General features: G+C 34.1%; 1 pseudogene; it reads left to right on the top strand.

Moving 5' to 3' along the window:
• The first annotated feature begins 5516 nt into the window (after positions 1-5516).
• On the top strand, positions 5517-6439 carry LOC120780560 (annotated as a pseudogene).
• Positions 6440-12655: the final 6216 nt, after the last annotated feature.

The following is a 12655-nucleotide window of genomic DNA, read 5'->3' as shown; positions in this document are numbered from 1 at the left end:
GTTGTCGGACAAATTCGTACAACATCCGATTCTCCTGTTTATACAAAGTTCTATCCATATCCTGCAGCATTGAAACAGGAAGTGGGAATCTCAAGTAGAAAAGCTTTTAAGCGATGGTATAATTAGACCATCTAGATCACCGTACAACTCCCCAGTGTGGATTGTACCAAAGAAGCCAGACGAGGCAGGAAATAAACAATACCTTATGGTCATTGATTATAGGAAATTAAACAAAGTAACGATCGCGGACAGATACCCCATTCCGGAAATTACAGAAGTAATCTCTCAACTAGGTAATAGCAATTTCTTCTCCGTTCTCGACCTAAAAGTGGTTTTCACCAGATTCCACTAAAAAATCTGATATAGAAAAAACTGCTTTCTCTATCAACAATGGGAAGTACGAATTTACTCGACTACCATTTGGCCTAAAAAAATGCGCCATCTATTTTTCAACGCGCATTAGATGATATATTAAGAGAACACATAGGGAAATGTTGCTACGTGTATATCGACGATATAATTATTTTTAGCAAAACAGAGGAGGAACACTTCAAACATATATATAAGGTGTTTGAAACATTAGAAAACGCTAATATGAAAGTGCAGTTAGGAAAATGTAAATTTTTCAAAAAAGAAGTAGAATTCTTAGGAAATGTAATCACACAGGTTGGCATAAGAACCAACCCAAAAAAAGTTGAAGCCATTTCAAACTTTCCACCACCACAAAATTTAAAACAACTTCGAAGCTTCCTCGGCATGTCAGGGTACTACCGGCGTTTTATTAGAGATTACGCTAAACTTGCAAAACCCCTAACATCTCTTTTAAGAGGGGAAGACGGTCGTACGTCAAAGAATAAATCTACTCACATAAAAATAAATTTGAATAAGGAAGCGACAGAAGCTTTCATGAAAATAAAAAATTCCCTCACCTCAGAGGATATCATCCTCACGTATCCGGATTACAGCAAAGAATTTGAGCTGACCACGGATGCGTCCAACTTCGCCATAGGCGCAGTATTGTCTCAGTCAGATAGACCAATAGCATTTTTATCTAGGACATTAAGCAAAGCGGAAGAGCACTATGCCGCAAACGAAAAAGAAATGTTAGCCATCATTTGGGCATTAAATGCATTTCGTAATTATCTGTATGGATCGGCCAGAGTAAAAATATTCACCGATCATTAACCATTAACTTATGCGTTAAACAACAAGAATGCTAATAGCAAAATGAAACGCTGGAAAGCAATACTAGAGGAATACAGTTATGAAATGCACTATAAACCAGGTAGAACAAACGTCGTGACCGACGCACTGTCAAGAATTCCACACCAAGAATCAGATTTGCATACGCTATCAATAGCGACAAATTCGGATGACAGCTCATCCCACAATTTAATATACTGCGTAGAAGCACCAATTAACGCGTTTAAAAACCAAATATTTTTAAATAAGGATGTAACATCGACATATCAATTTAAAATAATATTTCCTACCTACCATCGTCATATAGTAACCGAACCTGATTACTGCGAACAAAATTTGATTTCTATTTTAAAAAGATATTTAAATCCGTCCGTAATAAATTGCATCAAAACGGAGGAGCACACTATGGGCAAGATTCAAGAAATTTACCCCTTACATTTTGACAAATATAAAATTAGGTTTTCGCAGTTCCAAGTGGAAGACATAACAAACGAAGAAGAGCAAGAAAATATTATTATAAAAGAACATAAGAGAGCGCATAGAAATTGCAGGGAGAATAAGATACAAATTTTAGAAAAATTCTATTTTCCAAGTATGGCGAATAAAATAAACAAGATAATAAAAAAAATGCGTAACTTGTAAGGAGAACAAGTACGATCGCCACCCATTAAAGCCGCAACTACAAGCCACACCCATACCTAATTACCCTGGACAAATAATCCACGTAGATATACTATTGATACAGCAATGGACAAATTTTCAAAATACGCCATCGCAAAACCCATTAAATCAAAGGCAACAGAGGATATCAGACAACCTTTAAGGGACATTCTTTTCTTTCTCGTACCGGAAACATTAGTAATAGATAATGAAAGATCATTTAACTCAGAGTCCATTAACTTTATGATAGAGAACGAATTTGGCACCAAAACATATCGCACCCCCTTACACAAGCTGCTCGAACGGTCAGGTTGAGCGCTTCCATTCTACTCTACAGGAGATTATGCGTTGTCTGCAAACAGAGAAAACCCACCGATCGTTCCAAGAACTTTTGGAACAATCAATCAAAGAATATAACTACACTATTCATTCAACAACGGGAAAGAAACCAATTGAAATCTTCTTCGGAAGACGGGTCAGTAGAGACCACAGGCTAATAGAAGAGGAAAGAGAAGAAACGAAGAAAAGGCTTCAGGAAAAGCAATTGGCAGATCTTTCTTACCACAATAAAAACCGAACGCCCCCCAAACCATATTTTGAAGGAGATGAAATTTTTGTTAAGATAAATAAGAGATTAGGAACCAAGTTATCACCTAGCTTTAGGAAGGAAATTGTCGCGCAGAATTATAATACCACGGTTAAAACTAAAACAGGCAGGATTGTTCACAAAAACAACATAAAACAATGTTAAGAAAAAAATTTACTTGCAAGTGGAAAAACCTCGAAATGGAGAACCTACAAATTTACATCATCCTAATTATATTGGCACCCGCTACAAAAACCCAACAAATTGACGTTCAGGACTTGACAAACAATAACGGATATCTACCAATTAAGACAGGAGAAGTAAGGACAATCAACCATTTTGATAAAGTCCTACATTTTATCAACTTAACCAAATATGAGGAAACACTTTCACTTATTTCGGACAACAATAATACACTTAAGACAACTACTATTGAGTACAGACAATTACTTGACACAACTCACAAAAATTTCATTTTATTAGAAGCGAAGCTAGAAGGTTTAAATCTAAACGAGGTCTCCTTAATATCATAGGCAAAGGACTAAAATACATAGCAGGTACCATGGGCAGCGACGACGAAAAAGAAATTAGCGACGCACTTACACAATTGAATAAAAGCGAAAGAACAGATGTACAAAATATTAATAATTTATTATACTTTAGCAACCTCATTTCCGGACAAATAAGCAATGTTACGAACCATATAAATAAGCAGCAAATTATTGTCAGTAATTACATAAACCAACTTAAAGAAACAGCGCAGAATAGGATTAAGACTTTGGAAGACGACATTCAATTCATTAAACACACCTACCAGGTTAACAACGATATATCACTTTTACGCAATCACGTGGATGACATTGGACAGATAATTTTTTCAAGCAAATTAGGCATAATACCAACAGATATACTGACATCTACAGAACTAAATCTCATTACCGATTTCGAAAGCTATAGCCACATAAAAACAGCAGTACTTTTCCAGGATAACACAATCATTATAACTATCCTCATACCTCAATATTCGAACAGCATCCTATCCTAAATCAAAATTGAGCCCCTTCCCAATATAAACAATAAATCATTAATTTTAGACAAATACGATGTAATAGTAGATGAAGATAATAATATGTACAATGTAGAAATTAAGGATAATTTGGAGAAAATTTAATTAAAGAGAAGGATTAATGTTTAGCAAATATACTAAAATTTGAAGAAGCAGACTGTAAGCTCAGAATTTGTAATGAGCAATCTGTAAACGAAGTGCTACCAGGCATACTAATATTTAAAAATTTCCAATCAAGAATTACACAAAATTGTAATAAACAAAATTTAAAACAAAGAGGAACTTTTTTAATAAAATTTAAAAATTGTGAAATAAATGTATTTAACAGATCATATACTAATATAAGGAAGGAAGTATATGAATCCTTTGTATTACCAAATGTTATATGTAACTAAAATTAAAGAAAATACAAATTTTACTAATAAAGAATTAAAACTGGAAACATTGTATGTGAAGCAACTCCAGCATGAAAACAATATTGAATTTTTGATAAATAAAAGCGACAGTTCCTCAATAATTAGCTTAAGTTCTGATATAATAATAATCGTAATAATTATAATCGTTATAGCATTTTTATATAAAAATCGTCAAAAAGTATATTTGTCACCTGAATCTAGTGCAGAGGACGTACTAAACATGCGGAAAGGTCCTTTTTTGCAAATAACAACGGCACACCCTACGATCAACACCGATTGGGGACAATCGATTTAAGAGGGGAAGAGTTAACACAACATTTGTTACTCAAGTATCGACTTACAACTTCCGGCACGTGTGACCGAAATGCACCAGAAAGTGCATGGTCAGCGTCAGCACTACCTGTTGTGCAGCATAAGATTCGTGGAAGCGAATCACGCCACTTATAATTATTAAAGTAAGAATTAAGCATAAATATTGCAATTCGGTTAAGCTAACTTCAGTTTGTAAAACTCAATAAAGATACGCGGTAGCGCTGCCCGAATGCAGCTCCGTGAAAAATTATATTTTTTGGTTTTCAATTAACCAAAAGATTAACTTATATGATGCTATTTCAAACGATTGTTGTTTTTGTAAAGCAATGTTTGTAGTTTTTGGGGGTGACATATTTGCATGTTTACGCATATGTATACAAGAATGTAGTTTTGTGTATGCATTATTTGTGTACCAATGTCAAAGGCACATATTTATGTATGTACATATGAGCAGCGCGCACATGTTATTATTGATAAGTGATAATATGATTTGAATTCGCGAAAGCGAACATAAACACATATGGTAATGACACATGTGAACATATGTATGTATATGTAAGTTTTCAATGATAAAATATACGATTAATGTTTATTTATCACTATTGTAATATATTTAAGTTTTTAAAATTTCCATGATAGTTTGTTATATAAATATACGTACATAATGTATGTAAGTATGAATATATCAAATTCACATTAACTACGGATATTGCTCTGAAAAAGTAATTTAATTTAAATGTATTCAATTGCACATACATATATTCATTAATATGCACAAAAAGAATTCATACGAATAGAAATGTTTGCATATAAACGTATAACAAACATACTACATACATACATGCATACAAGTGAAGCTAACAAAAGCGTATTAAAAATATAAGCAAAAGAGCGAACATACCTGTTAGAGCAATATACATATAGTTTTGAGCATAATTTTTATTCTACGCTCAGCTCTGTTCAAGCGAAAACGTTAAAATTTCTGCTACCGAGCTGGCAGTGGTGAAGCTCCTCCATCTCGACCGAGTTAGCGAAACATATTTTTACGTTTTTCGCGCCGTGAACCTTCGCTATTATAAACGTTCTCTGCTATAAATATACGTTCTCTGCTAAAGCCAATGATTGTCGATCAATAACAATAAAATATTAAGATCAAACTGAGTTGCGCCTATAAATATGCTTAGCAGATTGCGAAAAAAATTTGTGCTTTAATAGAATGGGAATAAAATATTAACTAACCAATAACTGAGACTAATGCCGGTATTCTGCGAGCAGTCTCAAGTCTCTAATAGAGACGAATCTGTGGTGAAATCTATTTTGAGACTGTTTGGTATTCTGGCGAGTTTGTCTCATCTCTAATTGAGCCATATCAGTCTCTAACTTGTTATGTGCTTTGCAGCAGGTCATAGAAAAATAAGAACACAACAATGGCTGATGAAGTTGGACTATTTTACCTTATGATGAAAAAACGAGAGGAGGAAGAGAGGTAATGTATTAATATTTATAATTTTGCAATAATGGATAATAAGGTGCATATCTTCTAGCTACATTCGCAGGCGCAATCTGACTGTTTTGCGAAACAAAAATGATCCGTTTTTATACGAAGAGAACACATTCAGGAAGTTCTTCCGATTTCCCAAATCTTTGTGCTGGGATCTCATTAATCAACTCAAGCCGTATGACCAACAGCAAACATCGATTCCATTTGAACTTCGAGTGAGTTACATTTTAACATTAAAGAAACAGTATATTTTCATGCAATCGAATTTCTCTAGTTTATTTCAGTTTTATATTTTTTATGCAATGGCTCATATCAGTGTTGCGTGGGAAATGCATATTTCGCGGTGATGAGCCAACCCACCATTTCCCATTGCATCGAATATAGATATTTGTAAATTGGTGGTGGAGCGTAAACACGGCGAAGTGCGTTTTCCTAATTCTGTTGAAGAATACAATAGAATTAAGACTGGGTAAATTTTATTCCAATTTAAAAGAAAATAAATCGCTATACAATAATTTTATTCCAGATTTTATTCGAAATTTGGAATAAAGGGTGTAATTGGAGCAATTGATTGCACTCATGTTGGCATAATTGCACCTGCCTTGTCAAGCACAGTTGTACCGCATGATTATATGAACAGAAAGGGTTATTATTGCATTAATGTTGAAGCGGTAAGTATTATATTCAATAACTAATTAATAACTAGTTATTAACTAATTTTTCCAATAGCTTTGTGATGATGAACTAATTTTCCGGCACGTGAATGCAAAATTTCCCGGCTCATGTCATGACTCCGGTATATGGACTACTTCGCCAGCAAGGATAAAGTTAATAAGAGAACACTCTGATGGAGCTTTTAAATGGCTTTTGGGTGATTCGGGATATCCATTGGAGCCATGGCTTCTTACACCGGTGGCAAACCCTGAAACACCAAATGAACAAAACTTCAATACTAGGCACATAAAAGCAAGAAACACTATTGAAAGAGCATTTGGAGTTTTAAAATCACGCTTTCGTTTTATTTCAAGAGAACGTACATTGCGGTATAAACATTCCAAAGCGGCATTATTTGTTTATACTTGTACAATATTCCACAACATTTTACAAAACCATGGAATTTTTCTAAATGACACCGAAATAATGCCAGATCAATCACCTCCTGAAAATGTGGGAGCAATCTCTGAAATCCATTCGGGGGAGTATTACACTCGAGGCAGAGCAGCACGTCAAAGGTGCATTAACACATTAAATAATTAAAATTCTACATATACATATATTTCAATTCAAACTTCATTTATTTATAAAATAAATAAACATAACAATAAAATAATTTATACAAGTATATAAAAGGAACATTTTTCACTTTCACTTTTTGTACAAAACACATAACAATAAAATAATTCATACAAGTATATAAAAAAGGAACATTTTTCACTTTCACTTTTTGTACAAAAACATCACAACAAAATAATTAATATGTACATAAAAAAGCACATTTTTTACTTTTTTGTACAATCTTCGGTGTTTTTTACGATGGTCTGAGCAAGCAATACCATCGCTGCCGCTAAATTATTAATGGATTCCGATTGTTTATTAATGGAATCTAAGGTTTGAATACGGAAAGCTCTCTCCTCCTCGGCTTTTCCTTCCATTAAATCCATATAATTTCGGAACATTTCGTCCGTCGTCATTTTTTTACTACGGGACGATGACGGAGTGCAATCATTGGATGCATCCGAAGTCGTATTTAGAGGTGACGGTGCAGCTGTGAAAACTACTTCTTCCTAAATTAGAAAAAGAAAAAAACAATTATAAATTCTGCACACTCGTATTGGTCTTTCTTGCTATTCTTACCTCTGCGCCAATGGTTGGTACATCTGCCAACCCATCAACCGCAATTGACCCTAACGTTTCTAACGCTCTCTGCTCTGTTTCAGAGAGCTCACTTGTTAAGCTGGGACCGCCACCTGTCACCAGCTTGTGCGCCTTGGCTTTCCTTGCGCGTGACCTTATTTGGTTTTTCCAATGGCTCAGATTCTGTAAATCAAAAGACATAAATACATACATATGCCAATGTCTATGGTTAAATATTACCTCTCTCCATTTGATGGGGTTCCGGGTGGGCCCTTTTAGGGCATTTAATTGTACGGAGAGTTCCGCCCAAGCTCCTCCATTCTTTTCGGCCGCGATGGGTCGTTTTTGTGCAACTTTATCTCCGGGTGAACCCGCACAAAATTTAGATAGCACTCTATTTGCTCCTTCGAGGTGCGCAACACTTTATTATGATCTGTAAAAAGATATATTATACATATACTATAATAATCATAAAATAATGAAATTTATATTGTTTACAATTACTTACCTTCCTTTTCCATTATTCTCAAATATAAGGATGAACACATGTGTTTATCGATAATTGTGTTGTTAAATTTTTTCATATTTACTTAACAATTGATTCAGATAAAATGCATATGTTAAGCATTTATTATATCTCAGTAATAGTTTTCAATAACTGTACTCTGCAGTTTTACTGCTGAAATGATATGAAAAAAAATAATTGCATGCAATCGTTTCATACATTACGATTGTGCACTTGCACTCATCTCTAATCATCTAAACTAAACAGCTGATTGCTGCCCTTCTTTTCACCATACTATTTGGTGAATATTTTTGAGACTGTATCTGCCAGAATACCAAAATGAGACATCCTGACTAACAGAGTCACTAAATTACGATTGTCTCAATTAGAGACATGAGACAATCGTGACAAGCAGAATACCGGCATAAAATTTATTTTATTTTTAGTTTTTAGAGAATGATACTTAAAATAAGCACTATAAGCAAAGAAAAACTTCGATTTTTTGGGGTAAATAGGTAGTTCACCGAAGTTATTAGCAATGTAAAAAAATTATTAATATTATAATAAATGTTTATTGCCTACAAGTGCGCAAATCTGATCCTGGCTCCTACTCATTACCGATTTTATAATCAAGAATGTTAAAATTTCTAGCTAACGTTGCTGAAACAAGGATTTCTAACAAGGAATTTCGATATTCACATTGTATTCATACCAATATGATATAATCTTAAAACTCTTACGAACATTTATCAGAAAAGCTTAGGATCAGCTGTATAGTAGCTCAATTCACAACAATATTCTTTTGTTTCGTATATTTCATTATTTGTACAAGGTGCGTTCCAAAGTAAACAGGACTTTTTGAATCTAGCGCCCCCTGGTGGCGCCATCTATATTTCGACTAGTGCGTTAGAATCTGCTATCTTTATCGATTGTCCAGTGAGAATTTCATGATATTTCATAGATTGGAAGTGAAGTTATTGCGTTTTAAGTGTCAGTATGTTTGTATTATCGGTGCGAAAATGATTTTCGAACAAAGAGCCAACATGAAATTTTGTTTTAAAATTGGTAAAACTTTTACCGAAAAGTTTCAATTGATGAAACAAGTTTATGGCGATGATTGCCCATCCCGTAGCAGAGTGCACGAGTGGTTTCAAAGTTTTCAAAGTTGACGTGAGTACATAAATCCGTGAACACCGGAAATTCCATCGAAACTGTGCTTGAATTCATCAAAATCATCATTGAAATACATGGAAATGGAATTGAACATCGATTTATCGCACTTTGACTGAACATTTGGGCTTACGAAAGGTGTGTGCACGGTTTGTTCCGTACAAATTGACTGCCGACCAAAAATTGCTCAGAATCCAACATTCGAAGAACATCATTGTCACCAATTATTTTACCAAAAATTACATTTTAACCATTAACCACTCCCCGTATTCACCTGATATGGCACCGTGCGACTTCTTTTCGGAAAAATGCATTTGCCTATGAAAGGAAAGCGTTATGCAGACATTGAGGCCATTCAAAAGACTCGCACCGATATACTGGCGGCCATACCGGCCAACGAGCGAAAACATTTTTTTGATAGCCAAACGCGTACCATTGCATATTCGAGGTGGATTCAAATTACGCAGGAGAATAATAAGTGATGAATTTAAAAATTCAATTGGAAAATTAACACTTTCATTTTCATTAAGAACGGTATCGATTGATTTAAAAGACATCAGATCGCCTGGTAACAACTGTTGTATTTGGAAGTTAATTTCGTCAACATCAACATTTTTGACTGCCAAAATAGCCCGTTAACTCAGCCAGTTATGATTCAAGTAACTACTACATATGTAATTAATTTTTTCCCTGAAGAACAGTGCATAAATTATCTGTCAGTTTAATGCATTGCGTATCTGATTGCATTTCTATATTATCGTTTCCAATATCTAGTAATTTTTCGGAAAATATTTTTGCGGAAGGACCATTTTGCAATTGTACGCGCATGTTTATGGTTAATCAAAGTGTTTCAACTCTTCGCCATAAAAATTATTGTTTCAAACATGCATTAATCTCATCCGCGAAAGTAGAGCGAGATATAACCGTTAAGGTCTGTCAGAAATCACCAAACAAAAGTAAGATAGCACCACCGAAGAGTACATCATTGGCGTTTAGATCTTTAAATAGTTTAGATCTTGCATAGATTTATGCAGATGTGAATTTTTTTTAGAGTGAATTTTTATCTGCCATTGCGTACTCATCCCGAATTATAATTGAACGTTTCGGTTTATTATGAATGTCCAATGGTAGTTTGAATGTTGAATGTGCCGTTCGCTCACCATCTAGCAAAGTAGCCGCAATGCCTGACGATGCAACTGCCAATGCGGTTTTCTGTTGCGACCGTATTTTGGCAAGAATCAAAGATATTAAAAACATTTTACCGGTCCCACCTGGTGCGTCCAAGCAAAAAACCGCCTTGTTCAGCGGCAACAGTCAGCATAATCCCATCATAAATAATTTTATTCTCTGCCTTCAGCAATGACTCACTGTTCCCGATAATTGTTGTTAAATTAGCTTTATCATATTTTTTTCTCGTCGGTGTTGATTAAGTCGGTGGCTGGGCGATTAAGTGATAGCATACCACAATGATTAAGTGGTAAATTTGAAACTAAAATACATAAATCCTCGATCAAAACTAACGCTTCAGTGTATGTCTCTGGCGTATATGGCATTGATTAGTTTATCTAATTCGTTGCAATACTTGTATGACTTCTGTCATACAATTTTTATATTTTTATATTACAAAATTTGTGCTTGCGATGGATAACATGTCGTCAAAATAATTGCACACAGCTGACGAATGTTATCTCGTGAAATGTTATCTATCAATTGCAGTTCACGACATGCATCTTGGTATGTATACTAGGTTGTCAAAAGTCTTGCGGATTTTTATTGTTTTTTTTTTTTTATTGAAATTGAAATGAATTTTTGATGACTCATGCCCAGCTCTTGACCGATGCTACGGCTGCTACTATGCCGGTCTCTTTCGACCAATTCAGCGATTTTATCGCAATTTTCGACGACAGGCCTTCCGGAGCGTGGCGCATCTTCAACCACCTCTACACCAGAACGAAAACGTTGAAACCATCGTTGTGCGGTGGAAATGGAAACTGTATCCGGTCCATAAACTGCACAAATTTTATTGGCAGCTTGAGATGCATTGTTGCCTTTATCGTAGTAGTACTGTAAAGCATGTCGTATTTTTTCTTTATTTTGCTCCATGTTTGCGACGCTATAACTCACGAACGACTTAAAAGAAACGACAATCAAACACGTGTTAGCGCGTGAAATGAGCTTTCCAAAAAGGTATAGCATGACCCGGTGCGACGAATAAAACTAGAACTACGCGCTTTCAGCGCCAACTAGCATAGTATGTGCTGATATGTAGATGCCTATGAAAATTAAAATGAAATATATTTTGCATATAATATTATTGTAATATATTAAGGTTTTTAGGATACTAAGATAGTATGTCATATATATACATTACATACAAGTACGTAGCATATCTTCATACTTATTTGTAAATTTATAATTGGGCTACTCACAACCCGTAGTATATCGTCGTAAAATCGTAAAATTATAAATTTTTACACTTGTTTACAAAAATTGTTGTTGGATTTCATACAAAAATGAGTTTACACATTTACAAATCTCAATGCTATGTTTTCGAATCGTTATAACTTTAACTTTATGAGACTTGTGAAAGCCCTAAATATATTATCAAACATATGAAATATTTAAAAAAGTAACTATTATTTGTATATTAACTACAAATATTACTTTGAAAATAGCATAATTTAATTATAGTATTATCAATTTTCAATGTATTCATAAAAATACGCAAATCACATCAATTGATATGCAAGTAAACGTATAAAATTATATGCAAAAAGCCAACATACGTCTTTAATCTTTATATACATACTTATAAAATATATATAATTATATATAAATCTTCTGACCGTGTGTTTGTAATTGAACTGCTCCTAAACGGCTGTACCGATTTTGATGAAATTTTTGTGTGTTTAAGGAGATTCGAGGATGGTTTAGATTCACAATTTGGTCCACTGGAAAATGTTTTTTTAACCCTAGAACACACACCCGGGTACAAATGTATCCACTTTCAACTTTGAAGTGTTGTAACTTCGGATCTAAGAAGATTATTTAGTTTTGAGTTCAAATTCAAAATTTGAACCAGATCGGACCATTGGTTCAGGAACTACAGCCTTCCAAACACATTATATACGTAAACACACACTCGGGATACGTTTGTACCCCAATAGTAAAAATCCTCATAAAAATCAAAAAAAAAAAACATTTTTTATATTATTTTTTTATTTTAAAAATTAAAACTATTCATTTCACACATTATATTATTGACTTTTATTATAAAAATTATAAAAATGCATCTTATATCTAAGGAAAATCATGGCAAATAGAGCAATTTGTTGATGTGACCGAATGTTCAAGACACATTGGCTTCTTACATTTGGCGCAC

Source organism: Bactrocera tryoni, unplaced genomic scaffold (genome assembly GCF_016617805.1).
Source record: "Bactrocera tryoni isolate S06 unplaced genomic scaffold, CSIRO_BtryS06_freeze2 scaffold_25, whole genome shotgun sequence".
NCBI classification, from domain to species: Eukaryota; Metazoa; Arthropoda; class Insecta; order Diptera; family Tephritidae; genus Bactrocera; species Bactrocera tryoni.
This window is presented reverse-complemented; position numbering and strand designations above follow the sequence as displayed.